Source organism: Heliangelus exortis, chromosome 2 (genome assembly GCF_036169615.1).
Source record: "Heliangelus exortis chromosome 2, bHelExo1.hap1, whole genome shotgun sequence".
Taxonomy (NCBI): Eukaryota; Metazoa; Chordata; class Aves; order Apodiformes; family Trochilidae; genus Heliangelus; species Heliangelus exortis.
In genome coordinates, this window is record NC_092423.1 from 90586018 (window position 1) to 90604360 (window position 18343).

The 18343-nt window shown below is 37.3% G+C and overlaps 1 long non-coding RNA gene across 1 annotated transcript in view; it reads right to left on the reverse strand.

Annotated features, from left to right (window-relative positions):
- Window positions 1-417: 417 nt before the first annotated feature.
- Window positions 418-18343, reverse strand: part of LOC139792990 (uncharacterized) — a 31095-nt gene continuing 13169 nt past the window's right edge. Inside the window, exons 2-3 of the long non-coding RNA XR_011724455.1 lie at window positions 14283-14344; window positions 418-717 (exon numbers count right to left, since the gene is read on the reverse strand). This is a non-coding gene — a long non-coding RNA (uncharacterized lncRNA). The remainder of the gene's footprint in view (window positions 718-14282; window positions 14345-18343) is intronic.

Below are 18343 nucleotides of genomic sequence, written 5' to 3' on the forward strand. Positions count from 1 at the left end.
ACGATTCTGTGAAATGTCCAAACCAATATTTGAATATTTGAGTCCCATTGCTGGGCACTATTGAAAAAGTTTGGCCTTTCTTCATTTCCTCCCATAAGGGTCTATACACATTTATGAGATCTTCTCTGAGCTTTCACTTCTCCATGCAGGGGGTCTCAGCTGTCCTTGTATGAGATACTTCAGTCCTTAATCTTCTCTGTATCCCCATCAGTGGACTTGCTCCAGTAAGTCCATCACTCTCTTCTACTGTGAAGCCCACAACTGGACACTCTATTTAAGTCCCACAAGGATCAGTACTGGGACCAATCTTGTTTAACATCTTTGTTGCAGCACATCAAGGACTGTGCTGCACACACAGGTCTCCATGATGCAGTCTATGATTGACCTGGATTGTCTTCCTGGTTGGCCTTTAAGAACTACTCTCATAAAATTGAATTTAACTAGATTCTACCATGTAACTGCTCTGTCAGGAGTTCAGTGACATATGTATCCCCGAAACAACAAGGTTGGTTTATATCTGTTACAGATAGGCAGAGTTTGTTGCCTCATTTGGTAATTTTGCCTATATATTGACTCTCAACCATTGTCAGCAATTTGGCTAAGGCTGAAGTGTTGATCAGTGATAGGAAACAATATGAGGCACCTGGAGGCTGTAGGAAAATCATGCTCATGTGGAGACTTGCAAACATGCAGAACCAAAGAAATATCTGGATACAACTGTAGAGACAAAAGAAGCACATCAAAAGCCAGAAATGTGTCCAGTAACAGTGAGACATAATTTGATGGTCATTCCTATTTAATTGCTTTTGGGAAGATTAAGAAAGAAGAAAATAAGCTGAAAATAGAATTGTGTTCTTCTAGAGACCACCAGGCTAGATCTGAATAATAAAATACCCTGAATAGACTTGTTTGGTAGTCAAAAACCACATAGTTCTTCTACCCATGGGGATATTTTAAATGTGCAGACATCTGCTGAGTAACAAACATTCAAACTTTGTTCATTAAAGTGCATTTCTGCTCTTCAAAGTGGATATGTGAAAATGACATCTAAAACATGATGTCCATGTTTGTTTCCTCTCAAAGATCACTCAGATAGTTTCTGCTTACTGTTTAAAAGGTACTTCTCTAGCATTAGCCCACAGAATTAACCTCATTTCCTCAAGGTAGTCTGAGTTTTCAGCTTATTAGGCATCGCCATGAGATTTTTCTCCCTGTGATACCTTTGTAGCCTGAACTGTAGACAACTCTTAAGTAATCAGACAGCAGAAAGCAGCTGTTGGTGAGACAGAAGGAGAAACAGGAGCAATTTCTCACTTGGTCGTGCTGTCTTTGATCCTCTGGGGCTCACTTTCCCTGTACCCTTAGCAACTCTGATCAGCACAAGCACTGGAGGGGACATGGCTGAAGCAGTGCCTTTGCCTCTTATCTTGGTAAGAAGCTGATTTCTTGTCTGCTTTTTCTAGAACTTACTGCCTGAGCCTAATAGTATGAAAACCTGGGATAGAATCAGCAGGATCCTAATGCCAGATACATAAAATGCTATATGCAAATCACCGAGTGCTCTTAAAAATAAGGATATGAACCATTTCAAAATGGACAACAACACTTACTAAATGAATGTTTTTGTCTTCTTTTGCACTTTGTTTCTGCTGTCCCTCTGTAAATGGGGGTTACTCAGCCCTGCCTCTGCAGAAGAAGTCTGCAAAGATAAATTAGTTGGCATTTTCAAAAAATATCTTTCACTCAGAAGCTACAATAATTAATAGCATTAGTGAGAATGCAGAAAATTAATTTAAAGATTTTGTCAATTTCCCCACTGACTGACTGACCAACTGAATACCCACTGCTTGACGTTCAGACTAAGGCAGAAATCCTGAAGAAAAGCTGTTACAAAATGAATTAGTTCACTTACTCAATATTATATTAAAGTACAATCAAACTTGGTTAAAGTTACATAACAATTTTAATTCTGACATTACTTAGCTTTTAAAAATTTTACTTTACAGATTTATTATTATCTTGGTGCAGATTTTTTGGGTATTATATCACACATAAACATTTTCATAAAGCTTTACATGCAGGAATTTAGTAACTGTCACTTTTAAATTCCTACAACTGAAGGAATTAACAGTAAGAGATAATACTACTGTGTTCTTAGGTCACATCCTAAAATGGCATGTGGCTATTTCCATCCTATGAAAAATGTCTCTATTGTGGATTACCATCAGCTTCTGCAATGAACATATAAAATATCCTTTTTATGAAGTTTTGCCATATATATGCAAGATGTTGTGTAAACAAATTTTAAACAACTTTATTATTTACACAACAATGTGTAAATAAAGTTTAGTATTAATAGAAATTTGTAAGCATTTTCCTTTTAATAAAAAAAAAATTACAATTTAAAGATCTACTTTGTTAAAGCAAATGCAAAGAAAAAAGAGAAGAAGATATTAAATAAAAAAAACCAACAAACAGAAACTTTACGTTCAGTTTTCTTTTGCTCACCAGACACACAGGACCATATATTCCACAGAGAAATAATTCTACCTACATCTTGTACCAACTTTGTTCATCAAGTACAAACGTCTTGATGACTCCATTTCAACAGGCTAATTGGAATACAGTTACTTTCTATAAGCAAGGAAACCAGTGGACTTTAATTAAGTCCCCCATGGATGTAAAATCAAGTATGCACCTAAACAGTGTGATCTGGCCCATTTAGTTAACACATGCATACAGAGCTTCATTAATATAGAAAATTTCAACTAAATACAAAGTGAAACAGCAATTATACATTTACATTCTGAAAAGAAGATGTAAAATTGCAGAATTGCACATGTGAAATACAGAATATAGGAAGATGATAACTAAATTAATAATCTATTTGTAACAAATCCCAACCTGCAGGATGGCTTAGTATTGGACCTCTGTATCTGAAGAGGGTACATGGAGCTAAATCTGCTTTTATATAACAATGTTGTTTCTACTCCTATCTGTTCTCAAGAGTTTGATTTCAGCTTCCACACTTCACACCACACTTCAAATCCAATAAGGCAGCTTTTTCAGAGTTGCATTTGTTGTCTCAATATCTTATGCATTACGAAATATATGCAGATGTTAGGAAGACTAATTTTTTGTTTTTTCTGGAGAAACGTTGTCACGACATAAAAAAATCATATAGGTTCCATTTACACAGCAGGTGAAAAATCTAATATTCAGAAAACAGAATTGAAATTTTTCGTGCTGGCTTTACATTGCCCGGGGCACAAAGGTAGCTCTGTTACACCTGTGTGTCCTCTGTTTCTTCTGTCATGTCCCTGGCTGTAAAGCCCATAAATTACCCTGCAGGGCTGGTTTATGGAGATATGCTTTTGCCCTATGTTAAAGGCAACAAGTAGTTCAAATCTGGCAAATCTTAGCATTTATTCGAAATACCTCCCATTCAATATAAGAATTATTCTAAAGCATTTTCTATTAATAAATGTGTATCTGTGTTGGATTTCCATGTTCTTTTCCAATGTCTCAACACTGCATGTTTTGAAATACTACCAGTGCCTTGGTCCTCTGTTACAACTTGTCAGGTTTTTTTTTGTCAGGTTTGATGTCAGGTTTTCAGCTGTAATCTTTTTTACTGACTCTTTTGCTACTTTGAGATATGATGCATTACGTTTCTCCTCCTAAGAAAGTATTTTTAAATAACTTTTTATGGTGAGGGTTTGTTTACCAGGTCTTGAAACAATTTCCCCATTGCTTGTTTCTTTTCTTGTCTGTTTGATAAGTCTTTCCTTTCTCTTAGGAAACTTGACTGCTAAGATCCTATCAAGCTGCTAAAGTTTTATTATTTCTCTATCAGTAACCACTTCAATATGCATAAAAATGCTGTATATATTCTTCCTTTGGTTTCTTTTCATGCTGCTTTTCACTGCTCTCTGATTTTTCTTACATATAGAACTTTTGCCCATTCCTGTCCTTTCTTGCTGTATTTTTGAGAAAGCAATTTGTTTTGTTTTCTTTATTTCATTTCATTCCGCTTTTTCTTACTTTTCCAGATTTCTGTGTGGCTTGGATTAAAGCCAGATGCCGTTGTGAAGGTTTTTGTGGTGCTGCCACATGAAGAAAGGTTCATTATATAGAAACAATCTATTTTGCCACTCATAAGTCTTGTCTGTTGGCTTTCTACTGCCCTTCAAGGATTAATTTTTTTTGAGCTAGATATCTGTTATTTTCAGAGTCTGCAGACCTGAAAAACCGGCAGGTGAGGGGACAAACAAGCAACCAGAAACTGAGAATCTGCAATAACATGAAAAAATTCTTGTAGAGGCTGATCATCTAGTAACACCATCTTGGCACATAACTGTGTCATTGCACTTTAAACCCTTTCCCTTCCCTTCCCTTCCCTTCCCTTCCCTTCCCTTCCTTCCTTCCCTTCCCTTCCCTTCCCTTCCCCCTTCCCTTCCCTTCCCTTCCCTTCCCTTCCCTTCCCTTCCCTTCCCTTCCCTTCCCTTCCCTTCCCTTCCTTTCCTTCAGAAAAGTGACTGATTTCAACAAAATCTAGGAAGGTGAGGATGTGATTTTCCTTCATGAAACACACCAAAGAGTAGTGTGGCTTATCTCAACATGTGTTACCTTGTCTGAGGTGCTTTACATTTACAAGGAATAATTTTTCTACTACTGATTCTGAGAGGATATAAATGTGTTTTGTCACTATATAATTTTGCCAGATTCTCATGTTTCACATTTCCCTATTTTTCATGACCTTAAAACCCCTGCTTTACCCCAGTGTTCTACTTCTGCTACAGTACCTATTTTAACAACATTGCTACTTTACTCTTTAATCCTTCCCATTGTTTTCTTGGTGAATTAATGGATTTTTGTCACTTATTTAATTGCCATTTAATTCTTAACTTTTTTCCCCAACCATTTTATGATGTCTCCTTTCTTTTTTTTTAATCACTTTGTAATGAGAAGCATGTAGAAGAAAATATAATGGTCATTATGTAGTTAGAAAAATATTCTTGACATATTTTGACCCCATTTATGACCACTGGACTATTGCCATTTACTTAGAGGATGGTGTGAACAGTGTCTTGAGGGTAATGTTTCTCAATCATCATTGCAGCATGAGTACACTTGCAAGCCAAAAGATTAATATGTGATGTGTGTGGCTTCTGACTGTCTCAAGTAACTACAACCAAAAAAGAGGCTCAAAATGTATGCATTTACTGTACTGTGTGTTCCACCAGTTCTGGTTGCTGTGAGCTAAGGGAGAGATTTTAGTGTTTGACTGGCTCTCAGTGAATACACAGTCATTTATGCTCATGATTGGTATTTTTTTTTTTACACTGAGCAGCAGAGCTACCCAAGGGCAGCTGAGACCTGTGAAGGTAAAACATGCTTCTAGATATCTCAGGGTGAGATCAGTCAAAGCCTAGAAGAGATCCACAAAAGCCCTGGTTTTCAAAAGAGATACCAGTTTTCGGAGGGAGCTCAGTATATTTTGCCCTACCTTCCCTAATATGTCAGTATCTTAGGGAAATCTGATCCTCTTAAGTGCAGGGGGAAAGTTGGTAGTTTGCTGTGTGTGCTGTTGATTAATTTTAATTTGATTTTATTTCCTAATAAACATTCTGGAGTTGATTCCCACGTTTAAAATTCTTATATTGATGTATAATAAGGGTCACAATATTCAGAGGCTGTGAACACCTCACAGACCTACAAATTAAATAGGGTCATAGGATTTTTGTGAGTATAGTCCGGATAAAATTGTGAGAAGATTTAATTGTGGATCAAATTCTAACAGTGTCTGGTGTGACCACAACCTGTCTAAAAATATTCTTGGTTATTTCTGAGTAAATTAGGATCTCTCTCCCTTTTTATTTTTTCCCCCTCTTCTCTTCTCTTCTCTTCTCTTCTCTTCTCTTCTCTTCTCTTCTCTTCTCTTCTCTTCTCTTCTCTTCTCTTCTCTTCTCTTCTCTTCTCTTCTCTTCTCTTCTCTTCTCTTCTCTTCTCTTCTCTTCTCTTCTCTTCTCTTCTCTTCTCTTCTCTTCTCTCTTCTCTTCTCTTCTCTTCTCTTCTCTTCTCTTCTCTTCTCTTCTCTTCTCTTCTCTTCTCTTCTCTTCTCTTCTTCTCTTCTCTTCTCTTCTCTTCTCTTCTCTTCTCTTCTCTTCTCTTCTCTTCTCTTCTTCTCTCCTCACTCGCCTCGCCTCGCCTCGCCTCTTTTTCCAACTGGTATGAGTGTAGTGTAACATGTTGAATATTTTTTTCTGCAAAGTAAACTAAGTGGGGCATCATTCATTTGCCACTTACAGCTCTTCATTGGTCATTCAAAACTTCAGCTTTCATTCAGATGTATCCAATTTCTCTTTTTTTTTAGGTTAGCAGTTATGCATTTGTCAGGCTTGCTGATCTATCCTTGCTAGCTTCCATAAATATTCAGTTCTAATATTACAACTTATTACATTGAAAAATGGTTTGCAGAGCACCCAGCAAAGTGTTATTCCTGGTTTGGAATAATGGCTGGCTTAAGGGTAATTTAGAGGACATAAATAAATATGGTAAAGTAATATGGTTCTGCTTTTCAAAGGAGTCAAGTGTCTTTTTTATTTTCTTCTGAATTCTGTTATCATTCACAGTTATCTTAAGTTCATTTTGAATTTAATTCTATTACAAAAAAATAAGGTAGCAAATTATATTAAGAATGATTTTAAGGATGTTTTGACTAAGGGAAAAATCTAGTTTACAACACTTCTTCATGAATATTGGAAAGGATCTTCTGTGACTTCTTTGGAGAAGCCAAATCTTTCATCTGCAATTTGATTTTTCAAACAAACAAAGAAAAAGTGCTTTATTTTGGGAGAGTTAAAATGTTGCTGTGTGATACTGTCAAAAAAACGCACCCTCAACCACTGCAGCAAAATATAATTATGCTCACAAACAGAGTCATTAGAGATGAATGAGCAAAGAGTGGACAGAATGTGTTGGTTGATAAATTTAGCTCTGTTTCCACCGTTTGTCTGAGAGATGCTTTGGTCTTCCTTCAATCTATTTGTTACTCTAAATTACTCTCCAGTCAGGGTGGCAGCTCTTGTGTGTTCCCACAGCCCTTGGAGCTATGCCAGGGGTGATCTTCTGCAAGCAGAGCCTTTGGGACAGGGCAGGCTGGAGGGACCAGAGTCAGGAGCTGGTGTTCTAGCTTGGGCAGTGGGCAAATCCTAAACCCTCATGCCCTTTTGATACAAAGCAAAATAAATATTAGTGATAAACAAAACAGTTACCCAGGGATGGAAACCAGACTAAGAGCTGAGGACACGGAACATCTATATCTCATCAGAGGCAGAAATCCCAGACAAATATGGTAGAGTATTTATCTTGAAAGCACATCCTAATCTCAGCATAATGGACAAGAAATGGAACGTTTATGTATAAAACTCTGCCAGTGCAATTATAGTCTTTGTGGCAAGCTGTGAGCAAACTTGGTATCAGTGTATGTGCTCTTGATGAAGAAGCAGTCATCTGAATATAGAGAGAAGTCAAAGGAACCCATACCAGATCCCAATATTGACATTAGGATGATCTTTACACTAAGGAAAAGAAACAGGAAATACACCCATGACACAGCTCCTTACAGTGGAATCAGATTTATCAGCTTTGTTGTTATAAAGACCATCTCAGCTGAAGTCACAACAGCATTTTCAAGAACACATTAATATTGACAGATGGAGTTGCTATCATAGAATCAGCTGGGTTGAAAGGGACCTCAGAGATCATCAAGTCCAACCCTTGATCCACTACCGCTGCAGTTACCAGACCATGGCACTGAGTGACACATCCAGTCTCTTTTTAAATATCTCCAGGGATGGAGAATCCACCACTTCCCGGGGCAGCCCATTCCAATGCTTGATCACCCTCTCAGTAAAGAAATTCTTTCTAATGTCCAACCTAAACCTCCCCCGGCACAACTTGAGACCGTGCCCTCTTGTCTTGCTGAGAGTTGCCTGGGAAAAGAGACCAACCCCCCCCTGGCTACCCCCTCCTTTCAGGGAGTTGTAGAGAGTGATGAGGTCTCCTCTGAGCCTCCTCTTCTCCAGGCTGAACAGCCCCAGCTCCCTCTATCTATTCTCTATCTACTACATCAACCACAAACTTACTTAAGACAACAGACTAACATGCAGACTACTTGTGATTCAGGCCACTACTGTGTAAGAGAGAAAGCTACTCCTTTAAAGAAATGAAAATATGAGATGAGACACAGCTAAAGTAGATGATCAAAAAAAGAGGGGGAAATTGTGCAATGATGCTGGTCACCAAGAGCTGCCTTTAGAAAACCACTGACTGAAGTGTACAGTGAACACTGATACTGTAGCTCTGTCACAGGTCATGGAGACATATAAAGAATGGGTGGGCTCTTTTAATGGGTTTCTCAGTCCTGAAGCAGTTAAAGACAGAGATTCACCTTCTAGGCACATTTTTAAAGAGCATAAAGAAGCTACCAGAGCATAAAGGAACAACAAAGTTTCTGTTGAACTGTTAAAACATAAGAAGGTTTAACTTAAGCCAAAAATTTACAGATTTATTTATATTAGGAATGCTGCAAAAAGAAAATCAAAGTAAATGCAAAGTGGGAATCAAATCCCTAGTTTTGCAGACGGACAAAATGAAACACTATTGCAGAAATATTTTACCTCATAAAATTTATTCTAAATTTTAGTCTTATGTGTACTCAACAATTACACAGAAGATCTAGTAAGAGAATATAAAGGACTTGCAGAAAATAGGTCTGTTTTGACTCAAATATTTTTAGTTTGTCAGATGCTTGAGAAAAGATAAGAATATGATAAGATTATATGAATTTACAAGAAAATATTTTATGGTATATCTCGAGATAGTACTGTGGCCACAATTAAATATTTGGAGTCCCAGGAAAGTAATAAACTTTATCTTTGCAGAGTGTAATCAGAGAATGAAATTTCTGCCTAATTTGTTATAAAGTGATACTACTTGATCTCAGCAACTACCTGAAAGAAGGTTGTAGTGAGGTGGGTATTTGTCTCTCTTCTCCCAAGTAACAAGTGATAGGACAAGATGAAATGATCTCAAGTTGTGTCAGGGGAGGTTTAGGTTGGGTATTAATAAAATTTTCTTCACTGAAAGGGTTGTTGGGCACTGGAACAGGATGCCCAGGGAAGCAGCTGAGTGACCATCCCTGGAGGTATTTAACAGATGTGTAGATGTGGTGCTCAGGGACATGGTTTAGCATTGGACTTGGCAGTGCAGGAGTAATGGTTGGACTCAATGATCTTAGGTTGGGCTTTTCTAACCAAAATGATTCTAGAATTCTGTTCTATGATAAGGTAAGAAGTAATTTTTTAAACAAGAATGGAAAAAGTACAATGACAATGGCAAAATTCTTTTGGTAGTGTAAATGGCCTTTAATGAGTCATAATTTGTTCTGATAAATGTTCATTATCAATTTAACATGAAATAGAAAATTATATAAAAAATGGTTTAAAATTGTGCATGAAGTGATAAGAAAACCCCAAATATGTGTAAAAACATGAAAACATGCTGAGCAAGCTTGCTTAGTAATAATCTGATATTATCAACAAATCAGACAGTGTAGTACTTGGAAACATTTCTTGCTGATGAGCATTTCTTGCCTTGTAGGCAACTGAACTTAAGATGTGCTGCAGGAGCTTGATTGTTTAGTTTTCTGATGGGTATATTTAGCCACTGACAACCACTGAGGAGTAGTAATACCTATAGACTTTTAAATGTGGATGTAGGATGAGCAGATTCATTCAGAATGTGGAACACCTAGAGTTGTGGCACACTTTTTAATGAGGAGTGGGAGCTGGTGTATACAAATAAAACTCTGATCAAGATTTTTTTTTTGGGGGGGGTGTCAGTGGAGATTGTTGACTGTAAAAGTAGTGATTGCTGAGCATGTCACTGAGCTGTAGTGCTGTGGTGTTAAAGCTTAACTGCACATCTCTTCATAGGCTCTTGGCATTATTTTTAAATTTGTGGCTGACCAGAATAAGAATGACACAGAGTTAACAGTCAGAGAGGGCTCATGCAAATTACCAGCATCAGGAAAAATATGACTGCAGTAAGTTGTTAGAGCAGTTCAGGACTTCTAAGACCTTTCTTGTTCTAGTGAAATCCCTGATCATTATTCTTTATAGCTATGTGATATAAAGAATTTAATAACCCTTTTATTCCTTTATGTACTTGCAGATACAAAGCTAGTGGAAGAAGATGACAGTGATTACATCCAGCTAAGGAAAAATTTGGGAACCATCCTTCCAAGGTGGACGGATTACTGTGTGTCTGACTAGTACCTGGCCACCAAAATGGCTTCTCAGTTTTCACTGACTTTTGTATTTCTCAGAGATTCCTACAGCACACTCGTCACAAATAGATGTGAGAAACAGACTCGAAAAAGATCATACAAGCAAAGGCTATCTTGAATACAAGTATATGCACTATTGTAATCTATTACTCTGATTTATTCAATATTTAATTTCCTCTTGCATTCTGGGCCTTGAACCAGTGTGGAGACCAGAATTCCTTAAGAAATCAGGTTACTTTGTGAACATTTTCCATCTAGAGAACATATACTCTATTTTTATATAATGTCTCTTTTGAGATAACTGTGGTTGTTGCATATATAGCAATGATCAGTGCTTGAATGTAAATTTTTTGATTGGAGCATTGCATATGGAAACAAGACTTATTAGAATTGTATTTTCATTAATTACTTTTTAAAAGTTAAAAAATATCCAGTGGATTTGTACCAGTTCCAGATACCTATCTGAGCCAAGCAAACTACAGAAAACTGGTTAATGGACTGTAAACTCACGGTGCTTTTTGTGATATGGGCCTACAAAATAATCTGAGGGAGAAGAGTCTGGAAAACAAGGACTCATATGGATTGGAATAAGAGCTGACAAGACACCAAGAATGTTTGCTGTAGACTATGAGGACATTTATCTGTTGAGGACAGTGGAATATGCATCCAGTTCTTCTTAGAATTAAACTACATGGAAGCAACTGAAGCCAATGAGTTTGCACCTGAAACAAAGAAGGAACGAGTATGGTTCCTATGGAGGAGTCCTTCATATCCTCTCCACTTCATTTGGTTTAATGAAGTAATGTGGAATATGTGTATTTCGTTCTTTTAAAAGAGCTAATTTTCAGGCAAGTATTTCTTGTTTTGTTTTGATATCAGAAGATACCACCTGAAACTAGCCATCTGCATATTTTTCACTGAAAGACAAGAAAAATTAAATTACTAAAAATACATTTGCCTGGTAATGTATATTGCTATACTTACAATGTAAATACTGTAATATTTAGATAATACTTTTAATCTGTATTTTCCCCGGTGGTATATTTTTATATGCATGGTATTATTACACTTGTATGAGTATTTTCTTGAAGATTCTTAAAGTTCTGTTTCCTGTGGTTAATCCTTATAGTGGATGAAAGAAGCAATCCATCGTTTACTAGAGAGTACCTGAAGTTAATGGGATGTGGAAAGCAGCTTATTATTTGAACTTTTCTGGCTACATTCGGCCTGGTATTGTTTCCTCAGTACTTAGTAAAAAAAATAAGAACAGAAATTCTATTCTGTTTCACCCTTTACAGCACACCAATATCCTTTGTATTTTAAGTCTTATAAAGCTAGCCATTAGATAAATAGGAGAGGAGAATAAAAAAGCTATGTTTATAAATGCAGGGTTCAGGATAGATCTTAGATCATCATTTCACAGGAAAAATGGGACCTACAGTTCAAAGGAATTACATCAGTATAATTAAGATCAAAAAATGACTGTTCAGGATGCATCCCATTCACCCTTTCTCTGACCTTTTGTATAGCTATGTAGCAAAAATGGACAGGGAGCAGCTCCTGATAGGTTACACAGAGATCCTCATGACACATAGGTTATGTGGATGCTGTTAAACTGATGTATCAGTTCTGTCTCTGTATTTCCACCCAAGGGATGTCTGAGCTTTTCTGGAATCAATAGCAAGAGCTGAGTAGAATGATAGGAATTGCTTCAAGTAAAAAAAAAAAACAAAAAAACCCCTATAAAATAACAAATAACTTGTTAGTGTAACCTAGTAATAGAAAATTCTTCTAGACACATGTAGAACCAGATTTGTATAGCTTTCTGTAACCTCTGGCTGGAAATGCTACAGCTTTTTCCATAGGAGGCAAAATATTACTGAATCACAGAATTGTCATGGTTGGAAAAGGCCTCTAAGATCACTGTGCCCAGATGTCAACACCAACCCTCTTTCTCCCCCTCTGCTCCCCCCAAAAAACAACAATCTACAACAACAACAACAACAACAAAACAACCAAGAAACCCCCAAAATCACCCTGCCCACTAGATCAGTCCTGAAGTGCCTCATCTACTTGTGTTTTAAATACTTTCAGAGATGGTGACTCCACCACCTCCATGGGAAGCCCATCCCAGCACCTGACTACTCTTTCATTAAAGAAATTCCTCCCAGTATGAAGTCTAATCCTCCCCTGGTGCAACTTCAGGCCATTTCCTCTACGTCCCTTTCTGAAATTTTGGATTTTGGTCCGTGGTCTGGTATGGCTTCTACTGTTTGTATAATGTTTCATGCACTAGTGCTACTTCATCTCAGACCCTTTTGGGGAAAGAGAAGAAAAGGAAGGAAGAGAATTATATGAGTGCTTCAAAAGCCAAATTCTATGCTTACTTCGAAAGCCTCTGCTGACTTGAGAATCAGATAATTCAGCTCAAAAATAAAAACAGGCCTTTCACCAGAAGAATTTAAGGGACAGCTATAGATGGCAGGTGGAATGGAAAGTTCCATGACTCTCCTGGGTATGCAGTGAAGTAGCAATGAAAGCTGGTGGTCAATTTATTGGAACAGCGAATTTTTTCCTGAGTATGCAACCTTTTGAAAAAAATCCAGGTCTTATTTTTCTAATAACAAAAATAAAAAGGCCACAAAATAGCAGAGCTGTAGAGACAAGTTATGTTGGCACAATGTTTTCTCACCAATGACCATATTGATGCCACTAATTAAAATTTTTGAACCTGAAAAGGTACATCAGAACACTTCATCAGTCAAAATGGAGGAGACTGTCTATCCAGCTTAGCCACTAACATAAACCAATAGATGTCCAGTGCTGTCAAGTGGAGTTGCGAGAAATATTCTTAACTGTGCTCTTTGTACATGAACGAAAACATTTGTGAACACAGGTTGTTTTAACTGAAGGGATATCAACTGAATATTGAGGTTTTTGAAAAAGAAATCTTATAATAATATATAATAATAATCTTATAATCTTTATAATAAAAAAGCCTAAACATCAGAAGTTACTTACATTTAATAGTTAAGTCGGTGGAAAGAAAAGTAATAAAAACCCTAACAGACAAACCTGTTCAAAAATAACACTTTAATTTGATTTGAGATGTTCTTTTATTTCACTGTTGCAAAAAATAGTCAATGGCTGATGGTTAACCAACACTAAGTGATTTTTCTGTGCTGTCTTCTGATTCTGTGACAAAACAATCTGCATGTTTGGTATTCCTTTTCTCATGGTCCTTTTTTACCTAAAAGACAAATATTGTCCATGGCCTCTAATTGTGCATTTTTATCATGAAAAAAGGTGCTGAATTACAGCTGCTGAAATTTGGAACTGTGAAGAGAAGTAGGGGTTTTACCTGTGACACAAGGTTTCTAGTTTGCTCTGGAGACTGTGTGAAGGTACAAAAGTAGTGAATCTTAGTTTGGTGCTGACTGTAATATCTACATTCTTTGATGGATGTGGCACATTTTTTATCTTGTATCATGCTGTATTTTCTGGGTTTCACACACAAATCTTTGTAAAAGGGTAAAATATTTGCATCCACTTCACCGGTATAAAAAAACCTTCCAGATCTCCATATCAAAAAGCAGTTTTCAATACTAATTCTTAGAAGAGCAGCAGCAGATATTAGAATGTGCTCTTACTGTTGAGGTTCTCCAGACTAAGTTGCACAGCTTATTTTTTGTAAAATAGTAAAAAACACTGGTAAAATTTTTCAATAGTTGAAAATTACTTACAAGATACTTAGAGTATCAAAAATGTTTTGTTTGTATTTTTCAGTGTTCAAAAGTCATTGTAAACATTTTGTTTAATTGAAATGCAGAAAAAAGAAAATTAGGATTTCCCCTCCCCCGTTTCTAAAGAGCACTTACAGAAATGTGTTTAGAAATGCTGTGTTTAAAGGTTTCACATTTTTACTTACACACTCTCCACTCGTGCTCCTTGTAGTTCCTGGAACTGTCAGCTGAGATCTGGGTCATATTCCTGCAGAAAGTAACCATATATATTCAAAGACAATCCTGTTTCCATAGACCTTAAAGTCTAACGGAGCAAGACAGGAAAAATAAGCATTAGTGTTCCCGTTTTTCCAGCTGGGCACTAAGGGACTGAAAGATTAGGATACTTGCCCAGTGTCAAGAAAGTTTGTTGCAGTAACAGGAACTGAAGAGATGTCTTCATTTTCCCAGGCTCCTGCTTTAAATAGAGACCCTCTTTTCTTCTGTGAACCTTATTCTTTCTCAAATGCTCTGTTCAAGATTCAGAATGGCCAAACCCAAGTATTTGAATACAGATTTTTTCCATTTTGTTGTATTTTGACAAGCTTAAAAAAAATTACCTGCTCACACTCTTTTTTAAAAGCTATTAAATACTCCAGGCCCAGATGTTAGGCCGCACTCAAAATTTTTTTGCCAGCAAAAACATCTTCCGTATGCAAACAAATCAATATTTATGTGTTCTAGGTGAACATTTGCATGAGCAAATAAGAGTTTTGCCTGGGCAAACACTGGTACATGAAGACTCCACTGGAATGTCTCAGGACAGAGCTCTAACTAAACATGTTTTCTAGAAATAAGTAAACTACCTTTTTTGAAAGTGTAGTTGTCCACGATTTAAAAAGACTTATGTTTCTCATATTAGTAAAATCTGGAGGAATAGTAAACTGATGGAACAGAACAGAAATGTTTGATTCTGCGTTTTTTACAAACTTTCCAAGAATCCTCTTAGAAAGTTACTATTTGCTCCTTTTGCAGCTTATTCTGCATTTTTGACATAATTTCTACATGCAAGTTCTCTTACACAAACCATGAACTCAGTGTATATTTAATTTCTTGGTTTTGAATGAAATGCTTTGATTGGAAATTCAGGGCAATAAATCAACAACTTTTGAGGGAGCATGGAAAAAAAAAATCCTGGGATTTTAATTTGGCACTGAGCAACTGTCTGTATTCTTTTTCTTAGGATTTGTCTTGGATTATCCTTGCTGGATTTAGCTGTCTACTGTCATCAAATGTAAAATCCTGACATGAAAAATGTAGACTGTTCAGTCTATATGGAAGTTAAATAAATAAAAATAAATATTGTCTCATCTGCACTGCAGTTCTATTCAGACTGGGAGGTCTTGAAGGAGTCTGTCTTCTTGATCCCATTTAATGCTTTGGTATTTAACCAAGAAGAATAAGTATATGCCTAAATTTAAAACTGCAATCTGAAGCCCATTATTTTCTTGCTGCTAACTCATAGAGGTGTCTAAACTCAATCATGGGACTTATTTTTGTCTTCAGATGTCCTTTAGGTATCTCTGCTCACTACAGATTCACACACATGAAATCCTTGGTTGCCTTAGGTTAATGATTGGGCTTGATGATTAAAGGTCTTTTCCAACCTAAATGATTCTGTGATTCAGAAGAGGACTGTGAGAGGCAGAAGGCTGCTCTACTCTACTAAATAGGTAGTTACTACAGAGTCAAAAATCTGGATGGGTTTCTACCTTGACCTATTCCTTGCCTTTGCAAAAGCCAGGTAAGCCAGACTTCCCATTACTGTCAGCCAGTAAGGGAGGAGAAGTCTGCTGTTTTTTATTTGCTATTGGAGGCACATCCAGAGATCTTTTCCAACTTTTAGCCAGCTGTGGAGATGTGCCACCAAATTCACTGAAAATGTGTTTACATTCCAGTCTCTGTGGTGCTGCACAGTCCAGTTGTTCCCTTGAGATCACAGCACCCCTGCTCTCACCCTCAGCCTAAGCTCCAGTTACTGTAAGTTCCTTTTGTGGGAGATGCCAACAGGGACCTTCAAGGTAGTCCCTTGTTTCTTGTGGCCCATCAGAGCAAGGATAGATGTGGTAAAAGAAAGCCAGACTGGCTCATTTTTGGGAATCTTCTTGAAACTGACCACACCAGTGGCTTTCTTTCCAAGAATATCAAATAGCATGTGCTAGCCTTGTCTTGAGGGCACTCTTGCCCATAAGTACTGTAGATGGGGGTTAATACTCCACTGATGCTAGAAATATAAAATAAAATCACAGCATTGTTTTGGCTGTAGAAGACCTTCAAGATTGTCAGTTTTAACCAGTAACTCCACACTGCCAAGTCCATCAGTAAACCATGTCCCCAAATGCTACATCTAAATGTCTTTCAAATATCTCTGGGCATGGTGACTCCACCAGTGTTATTAAGGGCAGACAACAAGAGAAGTTTGCCCTGTTTTGCCAAAAGGTTAAAGTCAGACCTGTGCAATGGGCTCACTTTGAGACATCATATCCTACACTGAAAACATAAATTGGCATCAGTGTAAAACAAAGATTTCTTTCCACACCATAAATTATTTGCTGAGACAATCTGTTTCCCTTTATATTGATCATTATTTGATAATTAAATTCTGCTTTCTGCTTCATGTCCTTTTCACCATGCACCAAAGTGATGCTACTTGTCATCTGTCGCCATAGGTGTCCTGAGCCCCATATAGTGTAGGTTCATTGTTCCCACATAAAGTAGTAATCCTTGTGTGCCTCAAAATCAGAGATGAGTAACTCATGCCTTGAATTACATCACAGATAAAAGCAAAATTAAGTTTGTATTGTTTAGTAAGAAGTTAATAAAAAAACCCAAACCTAGTACATTACTTGTGCTACTTGAAATATAACTCAGTATTACTTCAGGATTTCTTTTTCTAGACCTCTCAGATTAGGACTGGTTCCAATTACTTCACAGTTTTTCTGCCATACTCAGGCTTCATGCCATCAGTTGCTGAGTGTACTGGTCAGACCAGCATCTGTTGGTGAACTTAACTTGCAGAACACGTCCTCTTCCTCTATCTGAGTCTTACAGTGTGGGATTCATGGAGTAACAAGCAACCTAGCCTTATCTTCCAGAATGTTCCATGGCTGTTAAACAAAGGGGGATGAGAAAAGCGGCAAGAACTTGTCTCAAGCCTTAATACCTACTTTTGAGTTGTTGACCACAACTCGGTTTTCCAGAGCTAAACTTCTCAGAACAGAAGCCATGACAAGGTCTGGTGTTTCCTTCTGTGTACCAGCTGAACAAAGTTGGGCATTAAAAAGTATTCCAAATGTCCTCGTACTCCTGCCTCCTTGACGTGGATGAAATCCAGTGGCTCACAATTCACTTAACTAATCCTAAATAGTGATCTGCTTAACAAGGGAACCTTTTAGGTTGCCCAGGGGAGGTTGTGGAGTCTCCTTCCCTGGAGAATTCAAAGCCCACCTGGACGTGTTCCTGTGTGACCTCCTGTAGGTGACCCTGCTCTGGCAGGGGGGTTGGACTCGATGATCTTTCGAGGTCCCTTCCAAACTTTAACTTTCTATGATTCTGTGATTTTCTAGACCAAACTGGCAAACCACAAGCTCTGTTTTGGCTCAGAACATTTGACTGTTAATGTAAGACCTTAATTTCTTTTGGCTTTATAGAGGATCTTTATGTCTACTGCTCAGCTTCTGTAGTTTTAGTCTGGAATGATATAAGGATATTCCTAAAGGCTATCTCTGGCCTAGTGAAAATAACATTCTTTATATCCTTCTGTAGACAGTGGATTAAGGAAAGGCCCATGTTTGACTCCAGTAAACATGAAATTGATTAATCTATAAAAGACAATATGGGTTAGATTCCTGCTGTACATCACTTTCTAGAGGACTTGTCTTTGTTAAAATAGCTTCTGCTATTTTAATAATGATTATCATTAAAAAATCCACCTGTTAATCTCAAGTTCAGAGTATTTCATAGCAACGTGACAGAGAGCTGGATCATGGATAGATATTGGATGGGAGTGTGTGCAGAAGGATGAAGCTGACAGGAGTATCTCCTGATAAAGAGAATTTGAAGTCTACTTAAACAAATTATTTCACTTTCTCTTTCAGAGAAAGCTTGAACATGAAGGTCAGGCTGTGCAAAGGGTGATTCTATATTTTCTCTAGGATGAACCCAACCTAAAAGACAAGTAGAGTGGGGAAGAAAATAAGGCAGGACA